Consider the following 25,066-nt stretch of genomic DNA (forward strand, 5'->3'; position numbering starts at 1 on the left):
CCACCACTAGCTCTCCCCAATCACCACTGATGCAACAAAGCCAGGGTCTACAACAGCAGCAGGGGTGAGTCAGATGGTTTGGGCTGTCACAAAATAGCACTGATCATGAGCTAAGAGGCTGAGTGCCCAAATTAAACATTTACTGTTTCAGCCGGGTGATGACATCTTCACTTCAGACTGAGAGCTTAACGGACCATCTGTGCAAGTGTCACACAAAAACAGATGTTTACTCCACCCAGGCTGAGGTCAACTTTGGTTCGTATGAGACTCATAAATGCAAACATCCAGAACTTTTAGTTCTGAGTCGAACTCCCACTGAGCCTCACTAAGACGAGTATCCAAGTTAGCAAAACATTTCAAGGGAGCAACACCAGTGTAAACAGAACGAGCTAATAGAAACGTATCATATCCTTACTGAGTTTTTGTTTTAGGATATTAGAGAAAGAAGACAGGCCTGTCAGTGAACTGAGAGGTCATGTGAGTCATAAGTCATTTTGCTGAAGCCAAACATGCACGCCATGGAAAGCTGAGGAAGTGAAAAAAGTTTAGAGGACCTCTGTCGCTAATGACTTCCTGCTAGAGTGTGAAAAATATTTGTGTGAGCGACACACAACTGTCTGTCAGGGAAACTTTAAGAGTGAACAGTGCTGGGGCGTCGTGTGGCCGGTTCGAATCCCGCATCGGAAGGCCCTTTACTGCATGTCATTCCCCCTCTCTCTGCCTCCCCGTTTCCTGTCTCTCTCTACTATACTATCCAATAAAGGCATAAAAGGCCCAAAAAAATATACTTAAAAAAAAAAAAAAAAGTGAACAGTGCTGAGTCAGAGAGCTCACAGGGGACTCTGCCCAGCTCCATGTCAAAGCTTTAATAATCTATCGAAACTATCTCAGCTCCCTCGTGGATACCCTGACTCTGCGTACTCCTTCAGCCCGACTGACCCATCCAGGACGCTGCACCACGTATGTCACCAGTCCAGCCTTATTTTTGATATATGGTCGAAAAGGTAATTTGTATTGTCATTTGCAATTATATCAGCAAACCCACTGAGCTGCTTGACACTCTCCGTTGCAATGAACAGAATAAACAGAATCACTTCATGTAGCCATATCCTGGTGGAAATGTCTGGAACATATTAAGCTTATGGCTGGAGAAGTTTCATGATGTTTTGCAGCAATTACTTGTTACTATTTTTATGACAAACAAAACTTCAAGGTGACCACAGCTGTTGTTCTCTGTGAGCTGTTAACAGCCAGTTTTACAGCCTACAAAAGATGAGTGGGTGATACCAAAGAGCGGAGTATCAAGTCTCCTCTGGAACCACTAAACCCTTGTAATCATGACCTGCTATGTTTACATGCATGTCGTGTGTTCTGGGTTTATCAACTCCATCAGCAGATCTAAAGAAACACAGGACGAAAAGGGTGTTTTTGAGTCGATCCAGGAGCAGCAGACTGTCGTTTGGTCTGAGTAATAACCTGTCTACAGCCGTCTGTCCCGGCTGTTTGTTGTTCCAATCAGAAACTATTTAGCCTTAGTATGTAAGACTGGTTGTGCTGAAGCAATGTTTGAAAGAAAAAGGTGAGAAATAATTACTAACAAACATGAAGAGCTGAGTTTTTTAAAATCAGATATTATTGACTGGCAAAACAGGGAATCTTTTTGCTAGTGCAGCAGTGACTTGGGGGGCAATTATTTATTTACAAGGCATGAAAAAATATGAATTTGTGCAGCAGTAAGATACTGGTGTGCAGAAGTACAAAATATATTAACTAGATATAAACTGTAGCCTGTACAAAAACGAAAACTTAGTTAAAAAATAACATACTGGATATCACATTTCAGTAAACATGCTTCTACTTACTCCTCTAATACCGACACTTCAAGCTAGTAATTAGCACCTGGAAGAAGTCTCAACGTATGGCTAACTTGCAGGTTAGCAAATACATACTCTCGTCATTCTCGGTTACAAACCAGAAACTTGTTTGAGACAGTTATTAGTCATTGTAGCAGAAGCCTGACTAATAATCAAATATGTTGACGATTTTGGTTTGACTAAGTCAGCTGTGGCCCTGACCCTGGCCCACACTACTACTGTTTGCTTGTAATGTTGGTGATTCAGGAGTTTGAGCTTATGATTACACTCAGCTGTAAAAGGCTCTAGATGAAAACTCAATTGTGACAGCAGATTTGGAATAATATCAATCAGGTGTTGACGTCATTCAGTCATTTAGTGTTTCATAACCCCTTCTTTCTCATTTTTTCAAACACAAAATGAATTTGCACATTCCCACAGTCAGCTTGCAGAGGAGGTTGTAAGGCAAAGATAATTCCATGACACCTCAGGGGATCATCTATTATTCAAAACCACATTCAAATTTATTCCACTTGAAGAGGAGTAACATGCCTTAGTTGTAATCATCAGACTCAAGCGGTTGCGATCCATGCATTTCAACATACAGTGGTCCGTGTTGCTTATGGTTACTGTGACTGACAGGAATCTGGGCCACATCATCTTGCGAAACAACATCACACCAGATCCTGCTTCCCAAAACAACCCTAAAAACAGAACAATAACTACCTCCTTTGGCCTTGTTCACAAAACAACTGCCTGTGGCTGGCTGCTAAGCTAACATATGCTAGTTGTTTTTATGCAAATTATTAAACACTAGCTATTAGCCTGCAGAAATGCAGAGACCCAGTATTCCCACACTGAACAGGAGACTGGGGGAGAGGCAGAATTCCTGCTCATTAGAGTCTGAGGACGAAGTCTGAACTGGATAAGATTTACTGGGGGCAACCTGTAATGAAATTATCATGGACCATATGTAATAACAGACCATTCCTATTCGATCTCCATTGAATTACAGTTTGGAGTCCAGATCATCATCATTATCAACACTGTCTGTATGCATATGCTGTTCTGCAAACCATCAAGACAAACAGTAATGCATTATTATATTACAGAGATGTAATAGAAGTCTAACGAGAACTTAACATTAGCATTTTACAGAAATGGGACATGTATATAACATAATTTCCTTCCTTTATCTTGTGGACAAAGAAATGGAACAACATCGATAGTTAAAAACGGACTTCCCCTGTATTATATAATATCAGTGAAGACCAGAGAGGCTTAATAGGTGCACAACCTGCAAGCTATAGCAGCCATTTAAATGGAGCAAACACTCCTGGGTCTATCTCACTGTATTAAATGTCGAGTAGAGTTACACTGTTAGTTGGGTCTCACTGCCCACAGGTTGTGCAAGTATCCTCTCATTATCCTCTGTGATAGTTTATAATCGCAATAATTGGGACGTGGTCACACGGGCTAATGTGCTGCTGACTCCTCGTTCTCTCACAGCCGTTTAACACGACACAGGTTTAGCTGGAAATGGGACTAAACCTGTGTGTGCGGCAGACAGGTGGCAAAAAAAAATAAAAAAAATAAAAAGCTTAAACTTGGCAGCTTACATGTATTCATGCGGTGATTATGCTGACGTAATAAATGCCTAGTTTAGAACATTCTTTGTACAAAGTTCTATGCTTTTGTTTTTGTTTATCTATCATTTGCAACGGTGTTAATTACCCAAATCCTTACACTGTCTGTGCACAGCTACAGTCAGCAAAGCAGCAGCAGGGCACACTCTCAGATCATGCCATTTTCTTTTTCTTTTTTTTTTTTCCCCCTTTCCTCCCCATCTGTAATGCAACAAGAAAAACGAAAGCAAATATCTAAATATCCAAACAAGCTCATAATCGTCTTACTACTAAAGCTCATGAATTTGTCATTTCACTCAACTTTTTACACATTGGAGTTTGAACAGATTAAACAAACTTAATATAACGTGTTATCCAGAGAGCTTTACTTCAATATAGCCCGGCTAGCATGTCTTCTATATTTCCACGCTGCGCTAACCGTCTGCTAGCGACAGCTTCATATTGACCCTTCAGATATACGAGTGGTACAGATCTTCTCACCAAACTCTCAGCAAGAAAGTGAATTAGCGTATATCCCAAAAATATCACTGTTCATCATCCTCACTGTTCCCTGATCAGTCTCAACTCACGATATTTCGGGATATTTAAGTGCTTATGAAACATTACCTGCACCATTAAAATACCCCAGTGTGTGTATTTTAATCCTGTGCACTTAAAGCATGTGTATTCAAGAGCGTTATGTAAGGTGACTATTACACATGTTGTTTTTCCTCCATTGCCTCGCTAACTGAAACACAATAGGCTATGTGCTCTGTTCACACACACACACACACACACACACACACAATCTCTTTTCTCTTTAGATTTAAAAATAACATGCCATCCTCCCCCATTACATAACTCAATATCAGTCAGCATCAAGGTCGGCAGTGAGAGCTTAAAAACAGAAAAGAGGAGCACAATTAGGTGTTTACCCTGGAAGCCTTTTCACTGCCAGTTAGGTGTGTGTGTGTGTGTGTGTGTGTGTGTGTGTGTGTGTGTGTGTGTGTGTAAGTAAGAGAGAGAGCCCACAGGCTTAGTGAGTCACTGACAGTGTGACCTTCTGCTCTCAGGCTTCGCAGCCCTGTTGGAAACAGCCTATCCAGGTCAAACACCCACTCTCCGCGGTGTATTTCTTCCAGCTGACAGATATAGGAGGACTGAGTTATGGAAATACTGTCTGATCCACTGTTGTCTTCGAAAGTCGATCCAAAGCCGGAAATTCCTGCAGCAGCAGGAAACATTAACATCGCTGGATTCTGGCTGTGATGAGAGCAATCAACGTACCATGTTGTGCACATGCCGACTCGTGCAATTAGCAAAAAGACATTAGTATCTATTTTAGTGGCAAGCAGGCTGAGATGCTTAGAAATAAAGTTTTACTCATGAATACAGCGAGTGTTACCATGAAAGAGACCGCACCATCACAGTCTCCTCCAAAGAAATTCAGCACACTCCACGACTCGTCCAGTCTGATCTTCACCAGAAGGCTTTTACGGACCTCAGATTAAATTCTGAGGCTGATAACAGCGGTTTCTAAAACCTTAAATTACCTCAGCTTTACCCAGAGCAGAGATGCGGGTTAGGGAAATAGAAATGTCAGCTATGCTATGTGCGTCCCCCCGCAGACTCCACAGCGGCTGGTCTGGCTGCAGGCCCGTGGGGTCTTTGGCGTAATCAACTTACATAGCTGGACCATTAGGATGAAGCTGGAGAGAAGAGCCTGGATATTTAAAGAAACAGACTGGGATCAGCTATGTGACTGCTTTTTAATACTCCAAACAGCCACAGTGTTTGGATAAAATCATCATGCTGACAATGGAGGGGATTCAACCAAGCATTTACTCCAGGCTGACACTGGCACTATATTATTTTATAAAAGACATAGTTAAGCAGAGAAAGATTTGTTAGGGTTTCAGCTAACAAAGGAAAAATGTATTTCCAAATTGCAAGAGGCTAGTAGTTTGAAATATCGTATGTCCCCTAGACTGAGTATTACAATGATCTAGACTGACTTTTCACAGTGGTGTAGTGTTTCATCAAACAAGAGGGTATTAAAGAAATAGTTTGATATTTTGGGAAAATACACTTATTAGCTTTCGTGCCAAGAGTTTGATTAAAAGATTGAACTCATTTTCATATCTGTTTATTCACTAATTAACATGTTAATAGCTCGTTTCTTTAATCCGAACAAAAAACGAAGAGTTAAAAAGAGACAAGTTGCCAGGCAACCAGCGGAGACTCGAGGAAGTCATTGCACCCATCCAATAGCCTGATTCCTAACCCCACACAAAACCACAACTTATTCCTTTTACAATTTGGTGTAGTTCCTCTTAAAAGTTCAGATAAAAATCAAAGTACTCTCTTTTAATACTGCCCCATAGGGAAACAGAAAAGATTGAAGAGCGGTAAGAAGGAAAGAAAAACATTTTTCCCCACTGTGGGATCTTAAACTTTCCCATCATTTCATCAAAAGCAAAGTTGGAGTCCCATTTTTCGATATCATGAAATATCAGACGAGTGGTAAAAAGTGGAGCAAACTGAAGAGAGTCAAACGAAATGCAACAAAAGTGTGCATTGTTTCCAAAGACACAACAGTTTGTGATGTAGCAAAACATCAAAGTGAAATTCTTCAAAAGCAGCAGAGAGTGGGGGCAGCGACAGGGAAAGGTTTGACCACAGCTTCCCCCCCTGACTGATCACTGCACACAACAATGATTGGAGCCTCTGGGGCCACGCTTCAAGGAACAAGCCATCCTGAAAAAGATCAGTGAACCCCTATCTGTGTGTCTGTGTGTGTGTGTGTGTGTGTGTGTGTGTGTGTGTGTGTGGGGTGTGTGTGTGTGCGTGTGTGTGTGCATGTTTTGGTATGTAAAGATGGGATGGGACCACACAAAAACCCTGCCAGGTCACGTGAGTGAGGCGGGGACGAACGGTGCTTTTTGGTTGGTCACAGAGGGGAAGTCATGGAAACAGGTCTATAGTCCCATTGTCTAACTGTGAGGCCTGCATGTGTGTGCATTGGGGGAGGCGGGAGGCGTTGTGTCGTCAGGAGGGACGAGCACAGCGTTCTTCATTCACAAGCAGAAAAACGCCTCCATCATCAAGTGACCTTGACTACTCCAACAGAACAGACAGCGCATCCCAGCATCTCTCTCACACCCCCTCTCATTCCAAGAGTATTGCAAAGAAGGCAAACAACCACATAAATATAAACTGATTTTTGTCAGTAACAACACTGATACAGTTATAAAACTGGGCTGTCAATGAAATAAAACAGACATTCAGTTTTAACTAGCTCCAGTTTCCACATTGTGTAACTAATCAAACCATGTTACTGCAGGGCAAATCAATAACTGCTCCTACACAGTGTCATGATAGGCATGTTTTATCCACCACATGCCTGCTAGTCTTGCTCATACAAACTGTGTTACAGCAATAAAAAATAATCCTTACAAAAGCAGCAGTTGGAAAATCAAATTGTTTTCCATTCAGTTCTAAAAAAAAAAAAATCTGTTTTAAAAAAAAAAAAAAAAAAAAAAAAAAAAAAAAAAAAAAAAAGGTAGAAATTCTTTTTTAAAAATCCATACTCATTCACAATGTTTGAACTGGCCCTTACCATTCAATTTAGCTGGGTCAAGCTCAAATGTTTTTCAGTTCTACCAAAAGTTTAGCAATAAAAAAAGACTGAAATCCCACTTCCTCAAAGTGCTAAAATTATACCCGAGACAGCGGGGGGGGGGGAGTACCAGACAAAAGGTTATTATGGAAAAGATGGGCAAACAACCACAAGCATACATGGAAGCAAAAGACAACAGACATAAAACTGCCTTTTATTTTCTCCTCTGTGGGGCTTCTCATTCATAAAACACAGACAGTGCTTATCACCAATACGGCTCTTGAGGGATCTTCCATCCCTCAACTGGATTATTGCTGTTCATGAGGAAGATAATGTTAGTATGGCCTCCGTGTGCTAATTGAAAAATCCAGCAGGTGCTATGGGAAGTTACTTCTGCACACACAAACCCACGAAGGCACAAAAAGAGCAGTGCACTCTGCCGACCAGGCATGAGTCGTGTTTAAGTCCCAGAATAAAGCAGTGGGGATTATGCAAGAACAATACTGTAGCTAAAGGCTTAGTTTCACTCATTTTAGAAAGAAAAGAGAACTTCCCTACTCTCCAGAGCATGGGCAGTATGGCAGAATATGGTAATTACTCTAAGTGTTAGGCTTCATATAAGCTGCACAGTTTGTTAAACAACCACCTCTCCAAAATGAATGGATGATGAAGATGGGAGATGCTTCTACAACCTCCATTCATATGTTAATGATTTTTGTACACAATATTTTACATACTTATTGTATGTTTTTTGTTTTGGATATGAAGTGTTTAAACTGAATTTTCATATACTGTTGTATTTATTATATTCAGTTCACTTGACAGTTCAGATGCAGCCGTTATTCAATTGATTCAAAAAGTACTGAGCTTCAAACCTGGGCCTTCTTTGTACCACAACTGTCTATAAGTAGAGAAATAACAAGTGCGTTCACTGCACGAGTGCTTTCAAGGAAAGAAGAAAATAATATGTTTTTAAATGACTCTTTAATGTAACGTATTGAAACATGGAGCCTGAGCAGGCACTCTTGATGTTCCAGCCCGCATTGATGCTCCTTGAGAGGGCTGCAGTATCATGCCCCTGCAGACATTTCTAAAGACTTAGAAAAATACTCTGCTTGTTGTGTCTTACATTGCTTAGCCACAAAAAATGTCAAAATCTAACTGTGAAATAATTGAGTAACATCTTCTTTGGTTTTATTTTTATAGATAAATGGTGCTGTCCGGTCACATTTGGACTGATTTGATATGTTCGGTCCTGGGAAATGTTAATATGAATGTTGTGAAAAGGTTTAATATTTTGGTTTGGCAAATCCACAGCTTTGTAAAAACATTAACATGATGTAATACAATCACTGATTTGATTTAACCTATAAGTATCTAGCACATTTGAGGGATCCACACTCCACTATGACCTTCTAAACAAAAAGTTACACAATACACTGAGCTTGTTCATGCAATTGTCCACTGCAAAAGCATTTCAGTTATGAATACAGTCTTAGTGCGGTTTTAAACTAAAAGGTTAGCGGCACGCTGATGACTCGACAGCTTTTTCAGACCTGCTTTGTTACATTATAGGAGCTTAACTCCCTCTCCTCACAGCGCTGGCAGGGCTGGCATGTGCTCCATCGAGTTAAATGGGATTTGAAGGATTGGGCATCCCGGGTCAGGGAATTTCCATTGCAAATGATTGCTGAGCCACCAAGACCAGGCTTTCATATTGTTCAGCATTTAGACAAACATACACAACCAGGACTGCTGTCAGATGGTTTCCTGTCAGGGAAACACACAGGAAGACAATGTAATATTCTACAAAGTCTTTCACATTGCAAAATTTCCTCATTAAGTTTTGACACTCAGAAAGACTTTCTGGAGGCTTTGGTGGAGACAGGGTAATCCAAAGTTCAAGATGACCCATTTTTTGGTACAAACACAATGTTTTCGTCAGACTGACTGTTGGATAAATGTGTTTTTTCTTTCTTCTTTTAAGCAGCGAGTTTTCTTTGATTCTAACTCATTTCACTTTATTTTGTTTTGGTTTTTTTTTTTTTTTTTTAACTGTTTTTCTTTCATCTCTCTCTCACATACACATTACTTTTATTTTTGTTTCTGACCGTTCTTCCCATGAATCGCTGGTCCTATGGTGTAACACTGTTTTTTCATTTGCTTTTGCAACTTTGGGAGAAATTAGCAGCGCTTCGATGCAATGGAGCTCCCTGCTGTTCCTGTAAACAGTGCAGTCATTTCCATGTGAGAAGGACTCTGCATAACAGGCATGAAAAGAAATAGAAATAAACCCTTAACGCTAGACTCGCAGAAACACTAACATCAGTATCTCGGCCAGTGAGCTGATGCTGAGAGATCTAAAGCTGCAGGCCACTCCGACTGTGGTGGCTCCAGACTCCTTACCTTTCAACTAATTTAAAGTAGAAAATGTCAGTGGCTATTTGTGAAAATGCTTACATAAAGATGAAAAAAATGAATATGCAATTTGGCTACTTTTTGGAACCATTAGATACTGATAAAAGGGTGATTTGTACAAACAGTTTGAAACAAATTATATACAAAAAAAAAAACGAATGAGTGCAACCTACAGAAAGTATAGTATGAAGACATGCCTGCTCTTTACCCACCTGCTGATGAATGCACATTACTCCTGAGCCCTGCAGGCCTTTTTATTTTGCCATCTCTTGTGGAATCACACAGCACTTTACACTGCGTGACATTTCTGTGCTATCGATAATTTGGTCTGTCATGAACCGCCGCTGCAGCGCTGTACACGTCATATACATCTCTTAATGGAAACATGGTCTCCACTTAGCTAAATTCAATAGCTCAGAGGATTACCATCCTCACTGGAGCATGTAATAACCAAAAGGTCATACCATCATCATAACTCAACAAACCATAATCCACCGCTGCCTCTTTAATGGCTTTCAAAGTGTGTCAAGGCCCGAATTGCAGCCACCAGTAAGGTTTTTTTTTTTTAATGAACATGGCCTCTTCTAAAGTGCCAGTCTGCCACTCATTCTGCCCAGTTTTGAATGCCGTGTCACTCTATCCCCTGTTGGGTTGCGCTAGCCTAGATCGAGATGTGCGAAGAGCCTGAGAACATTTGGGATTGATTTGTGGCTATTTTTACTTGTCCTACTTGAACTAAATGGTTCAGATACTCAGAGGAAGAAGTCAGGCGCTGAAAAGGCTTATTGAACTCCTAAAAAAAAAAATCATTGGAAAGCTAAATGGTGGTGGAAGAGTGAACACTTCAGTGTAGAGCTTTCACAGAGAAAAAAAAAAACACCTTTAATAGAAGAGAGGTATGAGCTATACAGTACATCCTCCAGCCATTGGTCTATTATTTAAAAGGGTGCTGGCATTCTGAGGGGTGAAAATTAATGTGCTGGGAAAGACAAATACCCTTGTGAATGCACGCAGCAGACAGGTTCAATAAAAGAAAGGTGGTATAAGCTGTCTCAAATGACCTTGCACCTTGATAGACTCAATGCACACAGTAGCAGCATTTCCTCCAGAAGCCACACGGGACTCCATACAGAGCTCCTCTCCACCAGAGCAGATATTACTCCTCTTATTAAACCATAACTCAGGAGAGAACACAGGCCCTCAACAACACTCATTACCTAAGCATATAGCAAACAGGCTACTGTTCAATGTTGCTGGCGCTACAATTATGTTAGCACTGATGACTATCATCACAAGCATAATAAGCGCTCTACAGGAGCACTGACATTATGGGAGATGGTTCTGGGCTCTCCTGTGGAAATCTCCCGCTGCCATTGCCAGCTCTCTGTGGTATAAAGTCATGCAAACACACACATATACACACACACACACACACGGGCTGCAGACACGGCTAATGTAAAGCTGGACTGTGTATCTGGTCTAGGTGCTGTGAAAGGATTCAGTCACTTCACAGATCAGCCATCTACTCGCTGTGACTGGCACAAGTGAGTGGGAACAAAGGAGTCACTGTGGCTGTCACACACACTCCTCGTTACACTCACCCTTTGCTCTGCCAGCTGTCTCTCTGTCCCCTCCCATAGCCTCCCCCCAGCTGTGGCTATACATCAAGCAACGCTTAATTCCACGCACACACACGCGCGTGCATGCAAAGACACCCACCGGCACACATGATTTGGGTGGCTTCAGGATCTGGCTTCACCAAAACACTCTCTTCCTCCCTGCTGGGCTGCTCTTTGCCTATCCGCCATACTGGCTGACTGGCTGACTTACTGCACTGTTGGAGGCACTGTGTTATTCACCAACCACCAACGGCTCATCAGTATCACACCACTGCACACAGCCACAACGCATGAGCTCATGCTTGCTACGAATAATACACTGGAGACGATTTTCGAAATATTTTCCACGTATGTCTTTTTTTTTTTTTTGCCTGAGAGTACTGTCTCACAGATGCTAGTTATTGTTCTTTTACTCTTTGACCAACCTCCACTTCACGCATGCCACACCCTTTCACCACAATGCCCTCCCCTTTCCTGACAGATGCCCCATGCCCAGTTTTTTGGGCTCACCCTTTAATTTGCTAACCCCTAAGCTCTGCCCTCAGCCTCCCACTCTCCACTGCCTTCCTATTATTTATTTATCCCTGTCTTTTTTTTCCTTCTTTTTTTTTTTAAACCATATGCTACACCCATGCCCTCCCCTCCCTGTGTTTACCCACTGGCAGGCCCCAGCCCTGCCTGCCCGGTCAGTCACGAGCCAGCGCTGAGGCCAGCTCGGCCTCCACCCTAGCAGTGTGGTGACTGCCGCTGTTTAAACACTTTCATCCCTTCTGCGTGCCCAGCCCAAGCCCTGCAAAGCCATTCATTGGGGCTTTGCTCGTGGCTGCCTCATTATTGTCAAGTTATAGTACAACGGAGGGAGGGGCTTCACTTGTGGTCCAGGCCCAGTGACAAGATGAGATGAAATGAGGCTGAAGTTGGGCTATTTATGGACTGGGGCATAGGATTCAAAGGACTTGATTTTTGCCTTTTATGGGTTAATTGCATGTAACCCACATTTATGTGAAACAGAGAGAGACAGAGGAAAAGAGGGGGCAGAAAGGGGGAAAGAAAAACACAAGTGGAGGGCATTCCTCAGGCCAGGCTTTCATTGCTGTGGGTACGATGTCATTGAAATGATGTAATCGGTGCATAACAGCCCCCCCATACATCTATTCGCAATACATGGAAACAGACTGAACATGTTTCACTTGTCAGTCTGCCCTGTAATTGACACTGAAAAACATTAACGACTAACCACATATATGTCGAGTTGTGGGGTTGTGTCTACACTCCTTGACCTTTTCTCTTCAAGCTTTCTGTCAACAGGAAACCGATCGGTTCACCTGCATATATCGGCAGGAAGTGGCTCATCTTCCAGCCTCAGTTGATAAAAAAGGCGCGCTCCGCCACCACACATACTCTTCTTGGAATTAACTCACACCTAAAATTTCTACTTTGTACATAAAAAACTTTTAAAGACTGCTCTGCATCCAGTATCTCTTCCCCTATTGTACAAATGCCTCTGGTATTTCCTGTGCCTTTCTTCCACACTACTGTCTGGAATGGAAAATGCAGCCAGACAAGTCGGACGCACACACATACACACACACAAAAATACAAACACAGAGTGTTAAGCTTCCCCTCCAGACAACAAAAGAACAGACACAGCAACAAGCCCCGAAGGCAACATTAAACCCAGCTAGTCTGCCACTACAATACCCCTCTTCTCTCAATAGAGAGCCATGCTGAGCCCAACTGAGCTGAGCTGTACCGTGTTATTCTTCAGTTTTTAGCATAGCTGGGAGTAAGACAAGGACTAGGCACACTGACAACGTGTAACATCCACAGGAAATGGAAAACATTGATGTGTGGCCAGCACAGACCGGCCAGGGTGACACGGGGTAAGGCAGGTGGTTTACAGATGGAGAGAATCTGCTCAGGCTACAAACAGCAACAGAATCCAAAGCTCCACACAAAGGCTCCACTGATTCTGAGAGACAACAAAACACTCCTTGCTTGTTTGTTCTCAGATGACAGAGAAAACCTGTATCTATAGACACAACAACATGGCTGGCAGGAATGACAAGAAGCAGAAACACTGATAAGCACAAGACAGGAAGTAGGACACCCAGACTGGCTGTCCTGTGAGAATCTTCACTGCAGATATATGCTGCTTCATACTACAGTTTTTTAATATTTTTATTTGATTTTTTTTTTTTTTTTTTTTAAGTGAGCCACCAGCCTAATAATTTGTTGTAATTACTCAGCTCTGCCTCATAAAGCAGAAAAGAGACAAATAAAGGTTTGATGATGATGTGTCTGTATGTGTTTATGCTCCTCCATTAATACATGTCTGATATGCCTAATAAGCCAAACAGCCCGGGAAATGAACAGGAACAAATTTAAAACTTCCACTTTTAGGCCTTCAAATGAACACTATGGGCAGAAAATAGACACGAGGATTCGACTGAGGGCGAGGGCAAGTTGAAACACCACTCCTTGCACACAGTGAAGAAAATATGAGCCATACAACAGCTCTTTGGTGAAGCTTCTCAGAGAGCTTCACCTGTTGACCTGCTGTTCTTTGACGACATTAACAACTCCAAGGCTTCGGTAGGCCTAAAAGAAGTCTTCTTCATGCAGTGGTTATTTTCCCGGCCACAGATCACATTTACTTGTTGCTAGCAAGTGGTGAAAGGCAGCATCAGGGTGTTAGGGTGATTATGGCTTGTTTTTACTGGCTGGTTACACCCAAAAGAAACTCACCTCAGGCGGCTACTGAGCTTAAAAGTAGCAGCAGTCGTGACGACCATTGGAGCTCTGAGCTAGTCGATCTTTTCCAGATGCCCTGACAAACGCTGCTGCTGGTCAACGTGTCGACAGCTCGGGTCAGAAACTGGGCAATACGTATAGGCAGAGCCGTTAAGATGGAAAGCTGTGGTGAGAACATGGAGGTGGAAGACGGAGAGGAGGAAGAGACAGTGATAGATGGATGAGAATGGAAGACAAAAATGACAAATGAATAAAAAAGGGGCATCAACTAGTAAAGTCTTACAAGGGAGACATGAAGACAGAGCGAGAGGGGGAGAATTAAAGTGTCTTATTTCACGAATGTCCTTCTGTGTTTTGATTTATTTGGAGACTCGGAGGCAGCCTCAACATAAAGTAACACACCTTCAATCCCTGCAGTTTCCCAGCCGGAGAGAGAGAGCGAACGAGCGAGCGAGCGAGCTGGTGACCTTGGCATGTTAAGAGAGGCCCTCCACTCCTCCTCAATCTCCTCTCTCTAGAGGAAGCCTTGACTATTCTAATGGAAAGCGCTGCTGCGCCACGTTGACATCACAGGGGCCGACAACGTGACAGAATGGGTTCAAATCCTTAATCTCAACCCATACATTAATTATGCAATACGTTTAGCTATGCGTTATTCCACCTCTCTCTCTCAAGTCCTCCGAACAGAACATAACTTGAAATGAACACGTTCGCCGTAGCCATAAGCAAACAAGTTGGAAAAGTACCAAAGGGAGTTGCATTCTATAAAAAGGAGTTTGTGTTTTTGTTGTGAAGCAACAACACCATCAAAAATATCAAAAGATTACACTCACACTGTTACATATTTTACCAGTGTCTTCTGAGCAGGTACTGTATTTTTTTCACTTCCATTCCAGTCAGGAATAAATCAAGTCTTAACCGAGTCATTTTCTAACCTGCACAGAAACTGAGACTTGAGACTCCATAATCATTGCTTAAATTGATTCTTAAAAACAGAGAAAGAAAAGGGGAGGCAGAGAGCACAAGAAAACAAGGAAAAGATAGAGAGAGAGAAAGCATGTTGACAATAAAGTAGAAATGTAAGGGTAAAAATAAGTAGCCTATGTTGGTTTCTTAGAAACAGCGTCGTCCTCCATTCCCTCCCACAGCCAGCAGAACAACAGGCTACTTTTATTTCCGGTCCACCTCACTGAACCGCCAGTCATCCGTATGTCCTGTCCACTCTCATCAAGGGACGGCGTTGACAAGATCATTGTTGTGTGTGCGCGACTGTGACACACACAGGGAGACAAACAGGGGGCCGACCTCTGATTGGACCCTGGCTTTAACATGTGACTCATCGCTCACAAACACATACGCATATATACACACACACACAAAAGATACAGACAAGATCAGTCAGGCCTTTTCTTTACTTGGGAAAACAAACCAAAAAAAAAAAAAATCCCAGTGTCCACCCTGATCCTTCAGCCTCATATCCTCAGAGACATTAATGAACATAAGTTATGTTCACAATCACATGTTACTGGCCATTTAAGTGAGAGTCTCATGTGTGTGTTTGCTGCTCATTTTCTTATTATAATGCCTTATAATAATTATCACTATTGTTTTATCAGATGGAAACAAATCACTGTGACCATGTTTTAATAAAATAATCATGTTGTTCTTGGCTTTTCAGTTTCAAGTCTTTGTCCTTAAATGTAAGGACATTATGAATCGTGGTAATTCCTTCAAGCAATGTCTGCAGCATTTACAGAAAGGGCACATAAAGGGCTCCAAAAGTCAGCCAACGAGCCTCGAGGCGTTATCAGGACTTCACTAAAGTAATCTTTAATTCAATCTCTACAACTGCTCAAAAATCGTTATACAACTTTTTTCCCACATATACAGTGGTAGTGCTCCAGACATGTAAACAGACTCTGGTGTGTAAAATCAGCAGAGTTCCCCTTTGATGAGTTCAATACGCCAGTTACGAGATGAAGGTGAACTAAATCTGCCGGGAGTTTTTAGTTCTTTTAATAGGAAAATGGCTGCGACCTTTATCTGCACTCCACCTACTTTGCTACTTTAATGTAGGTGAAGCAGTGAATCATCTAATTTCCTAATTGGGTTTTCATCTGTATATCGTGCAGCATGTGTGCAGGATTTATCTGTTCAGTTATTATTATATCAATTATTGTTTAATGTAAACAAACAAATATTCTGTGACATTTTAATTTTTTTTTTTTTTTTCAAACAGCAAGCATGCTAAAGCACAACACAAAAGGATATGACACCTCCTGCCTGCCCTTATAATCTGATACACATCATTTGAGTTTCGCTAAGTGATTGGGTCACACTTTATAAGCTTCCAGTGTGATACAAAGGGAGAAAAATTACAAATAGCACTGCGGCAATGTAGTGATGAAGTGCTTGAAAAAGAACACACACATACACATGCACACGCACGCACATAAACACACACAAAGTTCATAAAAATCTCTCTCGACTTCTTCCGTGGATCTAAGATCAAACAGAAAACTCATTACCACATCAGACAAAAACTTCCATGAACTAATGGTTCAACATTTCTGTAGATACCAAAAGTCAAGTGCACACTTTGGGGAGAGCAGTACAGGAAACTAGGGCACCTCCATTGACTCACACTCACGTTAAGACAGTAATGGGTGAGACTGTCTGGGGAAGTACACATCATAGAATCTCATGGGGATTCACACTCACACCTCTGATCCCCGTCCAAGCCACTGAGATCATGGAGGGAATTAACAACAACCCACGTATGTGATGATTGATCATTGGTAGACCACCAGATCATGTTTTCATGAGCAGGGGGAAAGAGGAAAGAAAGCAACGGACGGATGCACGGATGGAGTGATGGACAGGCCCCTTGCCAGCATGACAGCAGTTATCTGAATATAAACAGTGACGGGGATCAAGTGATGACCCATACTATTACACACCACCTAAAGGGCTGAGAGACACACAAACATGCATACAAACACACAGATACACATGCACAAGGGAAAAGCTATAATTAGGTTACAGCTTAAGAAAACCTGTGTTTAGCACCTGGGTCATACTGACGCACCAGCATGCAGCTACTGAAAATGATGCAGGCAAGCCTTGGAGGAAAATAGAAAACTGACACAGCAACAAACAGCAGCACTCAAATTCTGCAAATCTCTGCAGCACTTGTGCATACATGCCATAAATCATACCCTCTGTGATGTTAAAACTCATGACACATTCGCACAGTCCTACTACAACAGCTGCGTACAGCGTAGTAGACCCTAACACCCACTCACAAATGGACAATCTTTACAAAGTACGCACCTCTAAATGTAAAGTCGGCTCAAGCCTCTCACACAGCTGGAGTGGGGATCTACTGGGCAGACTGTGAGACTATCTGCCCATTTATCATATTGGGTCAGTAGGCTCAGAGGCTGAGAGGCTCTTAGCTTAGAGATGCTAAATACCACAAACACACAGATTCACACAGAGCAGGAGAGAAAGCTAACCTCTCACTCAATATTTACAGAGCTCTGCGGCAGTTCCACAGCTGGAATGCAGCGGGCAGAGGGAGCACGCAGAGGGAACCGTATCAGTTTCTGGGTCATCTAGGGCTCCTTCACTCCGCATAAAGTCTAGACTTGGACTGAAAAACACGCCCGCGGATGCTCACCGCTTAAACTGATTCATATTCTAAGAATGGTTGGACTGTGCCTGAGGAACAAAACATATACACTTATAGAAGCAAAGGGTGAAAGGTTGCAGTGCATTCATGAGTGTATTCCCTTACGCAACCGCTAAGAGATCACAGTTCGTCATAAAACACTAAGTTTCTCCATCAGTTTATCTTGTTTATTGCATTTTTACTGCAAGTCAAGGAGCTGCTTGGCTCTGAATTTAGCCAGCAGCAACAATCAGGGAGCTAAAGAGCAGAACATGACAGTCGTGCCTATGAGATCTCTTCTCACCCACCTATGTCTGTCTGGCTGTCTGGCACCTTCCCATCGCACCTACAGTACCTGCCTGCTGTTTTAATTAATTTCATACCGCAGGGAGCAATTATGCAAGGCAACATTCATCTCATTTGAAACCGCAAATTAATCTAACCTCAAGCTACAGAAGGACAGACGTACCAGTGTGTAGCGCAAGCAAGAATACCAGTGCTTAAAAATGGCAAGGCTTTTTTTTTCCGCAAGCATTGTCAATGGCAGAAAAAAAAAAAAAAAAAAAGACATAAAAAGTGACAGAGAGATGACAGGAAACTTTTCGGTCCTGACGTTTTTTGGTGTCACTTGAATGCCACAATCCTGAGCTTTTAGGAGAAAATTGGGGGAAATGGGTTCATTAAGATGGACAGATAGCAGGCCAGGCATACATCAAGGAGAAAACAATTTACATACCTCCATTTCCCTTAGGGAGCGAGAATAGAAAGCGAGAAAACTAGATGGGGGGGGGGGTGCAGCAATGTGAGAGTGAGCAAAATGAGAAGAAAGTGCAAGAGATGGGGATAGAGGGAAGGTGAAATGAGAGAGACAGTACGATAGCATGCCTGAGAAAGCAAGTGTAAGAGAGTAAGCTAATGAGAGAAAGATAACAAGCTGCGGGGGGAGAGGAGGAGGGGGGGCTGACAGGCGAGAGGAGGGAGAAACGCAGCTCAGAAATTGGCAAGGTTGCACTTCAGGAGGTGGTGAGAGGATGCCAAACAGTAGGCAGTGTCAAACAGATACAAACCAGGATCTCGTATGTGATGCAACTCAATAAGCGAGGGCAGGCACCCATCCTCTCCCAGAGAGTACTCCAACCTGCCTCTTTCCACTAATCTGATTTTCTGGATTATGTTTCAGTATTTAAAACAAAAGACCAAAGCGCTCAAGTTGAATTCTGTCAGTTTATTTGGCAAAATGAGGCTGCCGTATTTTACCTTCTCACTTTTCATTCATTCTTGTGTTGCAACACTTAATTTCTCTCGCTGATTTTTAAGACCCTGTAGGGATGAAGAAATATTTATTTGGCCAAGCCTGCTAACAAGAAAAGGAGGTTTTTGCTAGGGCTAATAAAACTAGGTTTCGCATGTGTGTGCATTCTTTTTGACATATAGGTCCCTCAGGTGGCTTTAAAACTGAAATATTATCCTTCTGGCACACTTCACTTCTTGACTGGACAGCTACTGGCCGAAGCTGAACACGCACACTGAACTTCACATACCAGTTTAATGGGAGAGTGCACTGAAGTTACCGGATTGTTCCAAAGTATGAGATGAAAATTGTCGTTCCTTGACTGCTAAAGCTTTGCCAGACCTGAATCTAAAACCAAACATCAATCTCTAAACCCACGGTCAACCACAGTCTTACAGTGAAGTATTCTGCAGGAGACACAGAGGCCAATTCCTCACAATGCATCACAAAATCTCCCAGCTTAAGGTTGTCTCCGTGAAAGAAACTCAGATTTTACATCTATATCCTCATGGAGAACTACAGCAAGGAAAAACCAGAGAATAACCTCTAACTTTCCTCCTCTATGATGCTCTCAGAGAGGCTCTTGAAACCAAAACTGCCACACTAAACATCCCTTGTCCTCAAGCTCTTGAGAACTACCCGAGTCTGTCTGTCTGTGTCTGAGACATGGCAACACATTCCCGTGCTTCTGGATCTAGGTTATGTTTGTCTGTGTTTGTTGCTAAGTTGACACGATCACACCGGCAAGCGTGCGGCTCCATCACAACGGGGACATCTCTGGTGGGTAGCAGGGCATGTAAATGGGCTCTCACTCTATCAGAAGTCGCCTGGAGGGAGAGGGTTAGGGGCCGAGAGAAGAAGACAGCGTAGCACTTGCACGGCACTACAACTGATGTTGTTGATGCTGTTGAGGTCTATCGCCGGCTACTGAGAGGTGAGAGGAGCAGAGGTTCCCAGCGTAGGGTCCACAGACAACCAGGGGCCCTTTAAGGACCACTGTGGGACTAATGGTGGGTCTAGTTAGTTTCAGTTAGTCCATTTTTAGTCCGACGTCCTCCACCTTAAAATGAATGGTACCATTCATTCATTTATTAGCTGAACTGCGTATCCTTGTAGGGCCATGGGTGGGCTGGATCTAATCCCAACTGACAGTGGATCTGTAGCTTCACATCTAAATGTACAAGACATGGTGATTTTATATGGTTCAATTTTATAGTTTATATTTGTACTACTGCCACAAAGAGTGGCCGAATTTAAAGCTTCAACCATTTATTTGTCACTTTTATCCAAAGATTTTGAATGTTCATTTACTAACTAGTTTTCACATTCTTTCAACCACAGCATGAAGTGTTGTGACTCATCTGGTCCTGTCAGAGCTGGTAGGTTACTGAGGCAATACAAATCATGTTTACGCATGTTTATTCTCCTCCTGGACACAAAAATGTGGATCCATTTCTTTGAAACAAATCAAAATTCATCGTTTTTCAAATTAGCTGAGCTGCTCCACAATCTTTGCACATACACCCTGGTTACTGCAGAGGCACCCCCTGGGGTACAAGCACTTCTGGTCAGGAATCGCTGATCCACAGTATGTATAAACATTTTAGGATTCTGTTAAAATAGAAACAACAAAACCTGTGCAGGAAAAGGCTACCTGGGGCAAAATCTTTTCAAAGAAGTCCATTGTTGTCTAATCCAGATCTTTCATACCTGGGAGTTATGAGATTGCAAGATATTTCTGAGGGGTTGTGCAACATTAGTTTACTTTGGTTAACTGGTGTCAAGCCAAAGACACATTCAGCCTGTGTTGAAAGTTAGAATAGCTTCATTTTAAGTAGTTAAACTAATCTAATGCACATGAATTAGGGGTTACATAGAAAGTTGGAAACCTCTCGATGTACAGATTGGATTGAAGAAAAGATGTGTGACCACTGATAAGTGACTAGACTACCAGATTATAATGCATCTACATATCTTTGTTTTGCATCTTATGGAAGAGAGTAAAGAGCGTTAACATGCATCAGAGTCTTCTCCTCTCCTCTGCTAATCACACAGGCCCCACGTTGTGGCCACAATGCTGGGCTGGAGTTACACCCCGCACACCATTAACGCAGCTCTTTAATTAGCAATACTTGAAGAGAGAGAGAGAGAGAGAGAGAGAGAGGGGGGGGGGGGGGGGGGGGCGGCATCTATAAACGCACCACTTTTTGCATCAAGCCAACAACATGCACTGAACAAACAAGCCGGGGAGCAGCAGCCTCGGCTTCTTCACGGCAAATCTGCTGCAAACACACAACTTGCAGCTTAAACCAGCGTTTGTTTTAGAAACCCAGATCTTCAAAAAAAAAAAAGGAGGGGGGGCAGAATTAATTTCCAGGCGTTTTCACCGCATTTCAATGTGTCTGTTTGTGTGTGTGTGTGAGAGAGAGAGAAAGAGACAGAGAGAGCGGAGCGATGCTTTTTTTATCAGACATGCATGTCAATAACAGAAGAACAGCGCCCAAAGCCGCTATAAGGCCACTTCACAAAGTAAAAGACAAGGCAGGGGAGATGTGGAGAAGCCGGAGAGACACACACACACACAGCGTTATCTCGCCACAGTGGCACAGACACACAAGAGGCTTAGCGAACCCCAAACAACCGTGAAGCCTCAACATCTCGCACAAAAACGCGAAGGAAGTGAAGCTGCAAGACTCCCTCAACACTCAACATTTCTGCAAGAAGGAGAAGAAGAAGAAGAAAAACGTGCTTTGACAAACCTGCTGAAGCGAGGACACTTCTTCCACTAAAGCGCTGATGTCCGGAGTTTGTATGTGAGTGTGTGTGTGTGTATGTGTGTGTTGTGAGTGAGAGTGTGTCACTCTGTGGTGTTTTCTCTCTCCCTCCCTCCCTCTCTCTCTCTCTCTCTCTCTCTCTCTCCTCTGCCGTAGAGATAGCGCTGATGTTTCCACTTCCTCTTTTCTTCTGCCGTCTGCTGGCTGGCTTGGTGATGCCAGACGGCGAGTGTATATGTATGTATTTGTGCGTGCGTGCATGTATGTATTTGTGCGTGCGTGCGTGCGTGTGTGTGTGTGTGTGTGTGTGTGTTGTGTGTGTGTGTGTGTGTGTGTGAATGCCTGCGAGCAGAGCTGCTCTGAGTCACCGGTTAATGAGGGGACTGTGACATTAAAAGTCAGGAGGCTACTTTTATCATGGCCTGTCTGACGTTTGGTGTCTCGTTTCTCACTGTAAATTCAATTTTAAAATTAAAATCACTTTTACTGTCCTGATAGTTTAATTTAAGGATGACAAGAGAATTTGACTTAGGTGAATATGTGTGTTTATATTTCGTGAGCTGTTAGTGATAAGTGAAGTTGACATTTTTGTCAAGTTGACAAAATTTACAATTCAAAATGTCCTGCAATCAGAACCGGGTTAGAGTGAGTCACCCTGCCCCCTGATGTCCAGCACAGACACATGTTGGTTGATTAGCTCTTAACATATGAGAATTGGTTGGTTCCTATGTCTGCATTTCCTAAAGTTTTTAGAAGTCTTTCAAAAACACTTAAATCATTCTGTTACATATGTACTTCATTAATATATATTATAGTATAGTCTAAAGGTTAAATATGTGGTGACTGAGCAAACAAACTAAATTAGCACAAAATACCTCAATTTTGATTCAAACAAACAAAAAACTGTTATTTCACCAAATACAGATTCTTTGATGCAGTTTGGACTATTTGCATACAAAGAAAACATGTATAGCTGAGTTTAAAAAGTAGATGGTAATATTAAAATGGTACAAGTGAGTCCTGAGCTCCCCAAGTGGATCGTAGCGTTTTCTACACTGTCTCAGCAAATGCAAATAAGTGAATAAAGGGGATTTCCACTAAATTATATCTGAACAAACAAACTGAGGATGACACACGTTTTTTCTCTCCATGATGGGTGACACAAAAGCGCCGCTGCCTCCAATCTTGCAGGAGGGGAAGGCAAACAGGAACAAAGATTTCAATAATTCATGGTTATTGAACTCTCTGCAACTCCACACACACACACAACTGTCTGGAAGGTGCGATTATGACCCTTCTTATGTTGCATTATGTTGGGAACCATTTTGACATAGCTCAGCAGTGGCCCAACACAACACAATGCTATACAGTGGTTTCATTAGATTTCATTGATACAGGACAGACTGTAGGGCTGCATCACAGACGACAGCAGCTCTGAGCCACATGCGGCCACTTCCCTTTAATTTTGTCAGTGATTACAGACTGATTCTCATATTAAAGCCAGGGTGTGTGTTTGTGAGTGGAAGACAGAGGGAGAATAGTGTACAGCAGACAGTCCTGCAGCTCATCCTTGTCTCCACTCAGCAGGAGCAGCAGGAGGAGGATTAATACAGGAGCCCTGTCTGTCCCGATAAATAATCTGAAGCGACACATCCAGCAGAAATCTCTCTCTCTCTCTCTCTCTGTGGAAAACACAGGATACAGAACTCCGCCTATTTAAATGACAGTTAAATTGTTAATTTGACTGCATGGACTGGCTGTGAAGGTAGGCAGAAAAAAAACCCCAAAAATATCAGAAAAATAAACTGAATATTCTACTCAGTCTGACAATTTAGTGAAGCAGGGCACAAGTGTTTTCAGGAGGCTTGGGTACAAGATGACATTTTGAAATGCACAGACTTGGGTCAAATACTAATGTCAAATCATTCTTTGTTTGTTTGTTTGTGGTTTAAACATCAGCTATTCAAATGGTTTATAATAAATTCCAGACACCTCTTTAGTGTTTACTCCTGATTTATAATTGCACTTCTTTTTCCTTATCAGAGAAGACCTGAAAATAAGCAAAACAATTAATTTATTCCTCAGTTCAATTGTTGTCATTGAGTTATGGTAACTTTCGCATCCGTGACTTCAGCTTCATTGAGATGGAGATGTCAGAGCGCTCGTAGAGGATGTAATCCTTTTATGCGAGACAGCAAAGAGACAGTGCGATGGTTTTAAGCCAGTCCATGTGGTTTAAAAGAACTGCATGATGCTGTCAGTAAAGTGCAGACTCACAATGCAACTCTGCATCCAATAAAATAAAATGCAGAGTCACACTTGTTTCTTGTTCTGCATCTTGCAAGGTAAGACTTGAATAAGTTTCTTTTGTATACGTACTTCAGTTGGTACTTTTACCTGCGTGTGTAACCTGCTCAAAGCTGGACACATCCTGTTTCACAACTACTGGCCGAACCTCTACCCGATGAGCTCACATACTCAAAGCAAAAAGAGAAAAGCCTTGTTACTGCTTCTTTCTCATCTGGCAAACATGATTATTATTCATGAGTTAAGTGCAGAGCTCCGGTCGTAACAATTTAATTATCTCCTTTTTCAGCAAATATGTTAGGCCTCTAATACAACCAGCACAATCAGTCTGGCCCGGCACTCAATCTGACCTGTCCCTTGTCCAAGAAGACAGAGTGCTTCAATAAAGACTCCGCTGAACAAATTCTCTCTACGTGGCACAACCTCCCTCTGAGCTGCTTCTGTGACTGAATCTCATCTGGGAGATTCATTGTTCTACTCACAGAGAGAGAGAAAAAGTCAACGTGGAACAGACTGTTTCAATGAAGCTGATTTAGTTTTGGTTACTGGTCCAAGCAGCAGGGAAAGGCTGGACAGAAAGGAAAGAGAGGAGAGGGGGAAGAGAGAAGAAACAAAATGATGCTCTCACTCAGAACTATAATGCTTTCATAGCCTTATAATCTGTCAGTCTTTGTTGCGATTGTAATTTCTCACACAAACACATACACTCCCCACAGCTTTTGAGCTTCTCAGAAAGCCCAAGACACAAATCTAAATGGATATCTAGTCTGCTTGTTCCCTGTAGGTCTACTGTAATTGTCTCTCTATCAGGGTCATTAGGAAGAGGGAATGTTTTTAGTTCATTTCCACAGGGATTCCTTCTCAAAATGTTCTGCTTACGAAGGAAAGAGGCGCCAGACTTCCTCAAATGCGACCCAAAGGGCAGGTGTTGTGTTGTGTGAAGCAGCTACCACGCCTCTGCTAGCTTTTTATGTAAGGCAGTTCTGCGGTTGGACATTTGATTGAGTTGTTGATGGTAGCTCAGCTCAGCGAGGGAGGATCGCTCTGCATTGTGAACGTTACAGACTGTGAAATGACTTTTGAGAAACACTCTCTGAAGTATCCTCAGACTGCGAGTGGGCCAAGATCAAAGG

The 25,066-nt window shown here is 42.4% G+C and overlaps 1 protein-coding gene across 5 annotated transcripts in view; it reads right to left on the minus strand.

Moving 5' to 3' along the window:
• elmo1 (engulfment and cell motility 1 (ced-12 homolog, C. elegans)) overlaps positions 1-21,756 on the minus strand; it is a 99,210-nt gene extending 77,454 nt beyond the window's left edge. For 4 of the 5 annotated variants that reach the window (XM_056398855.1, XM_056398853.1, XM_056398854.1 and 1 more), the window contains exon 1: positions 21,612-21,756. The gene's annotated coding sequence lies outside the window, so the exon portion shown is untranslated. Of the gene's footprint in view, positions 1-13,882; positions 13,906-21,611 lie in introns of those variants that run through there. The other variant, XM_056398852.1, reaches the window with a different exon arrangement.
• Positions 21,757-25,066: the final 3,310 nt, after the last annotated feature.

The sequence above is a fragment of the Seriola aureovittata genome, chromosome 16 (genome assembly GCF_021018895.1).
Source record: "Seriola aureovittata isolate HTS-2021-v1 ecotype China chromosome 16, ASM2101889v1, whole genome shotgun sequence".
In the NCBI taxonomy this organism is placed as follows: domain Eukaryota; kingdom Metazoa; phylum Chordata; class Actinopteri; order Carangiformes; family Carangidae; genus Seriola; species Seriola aureovittata.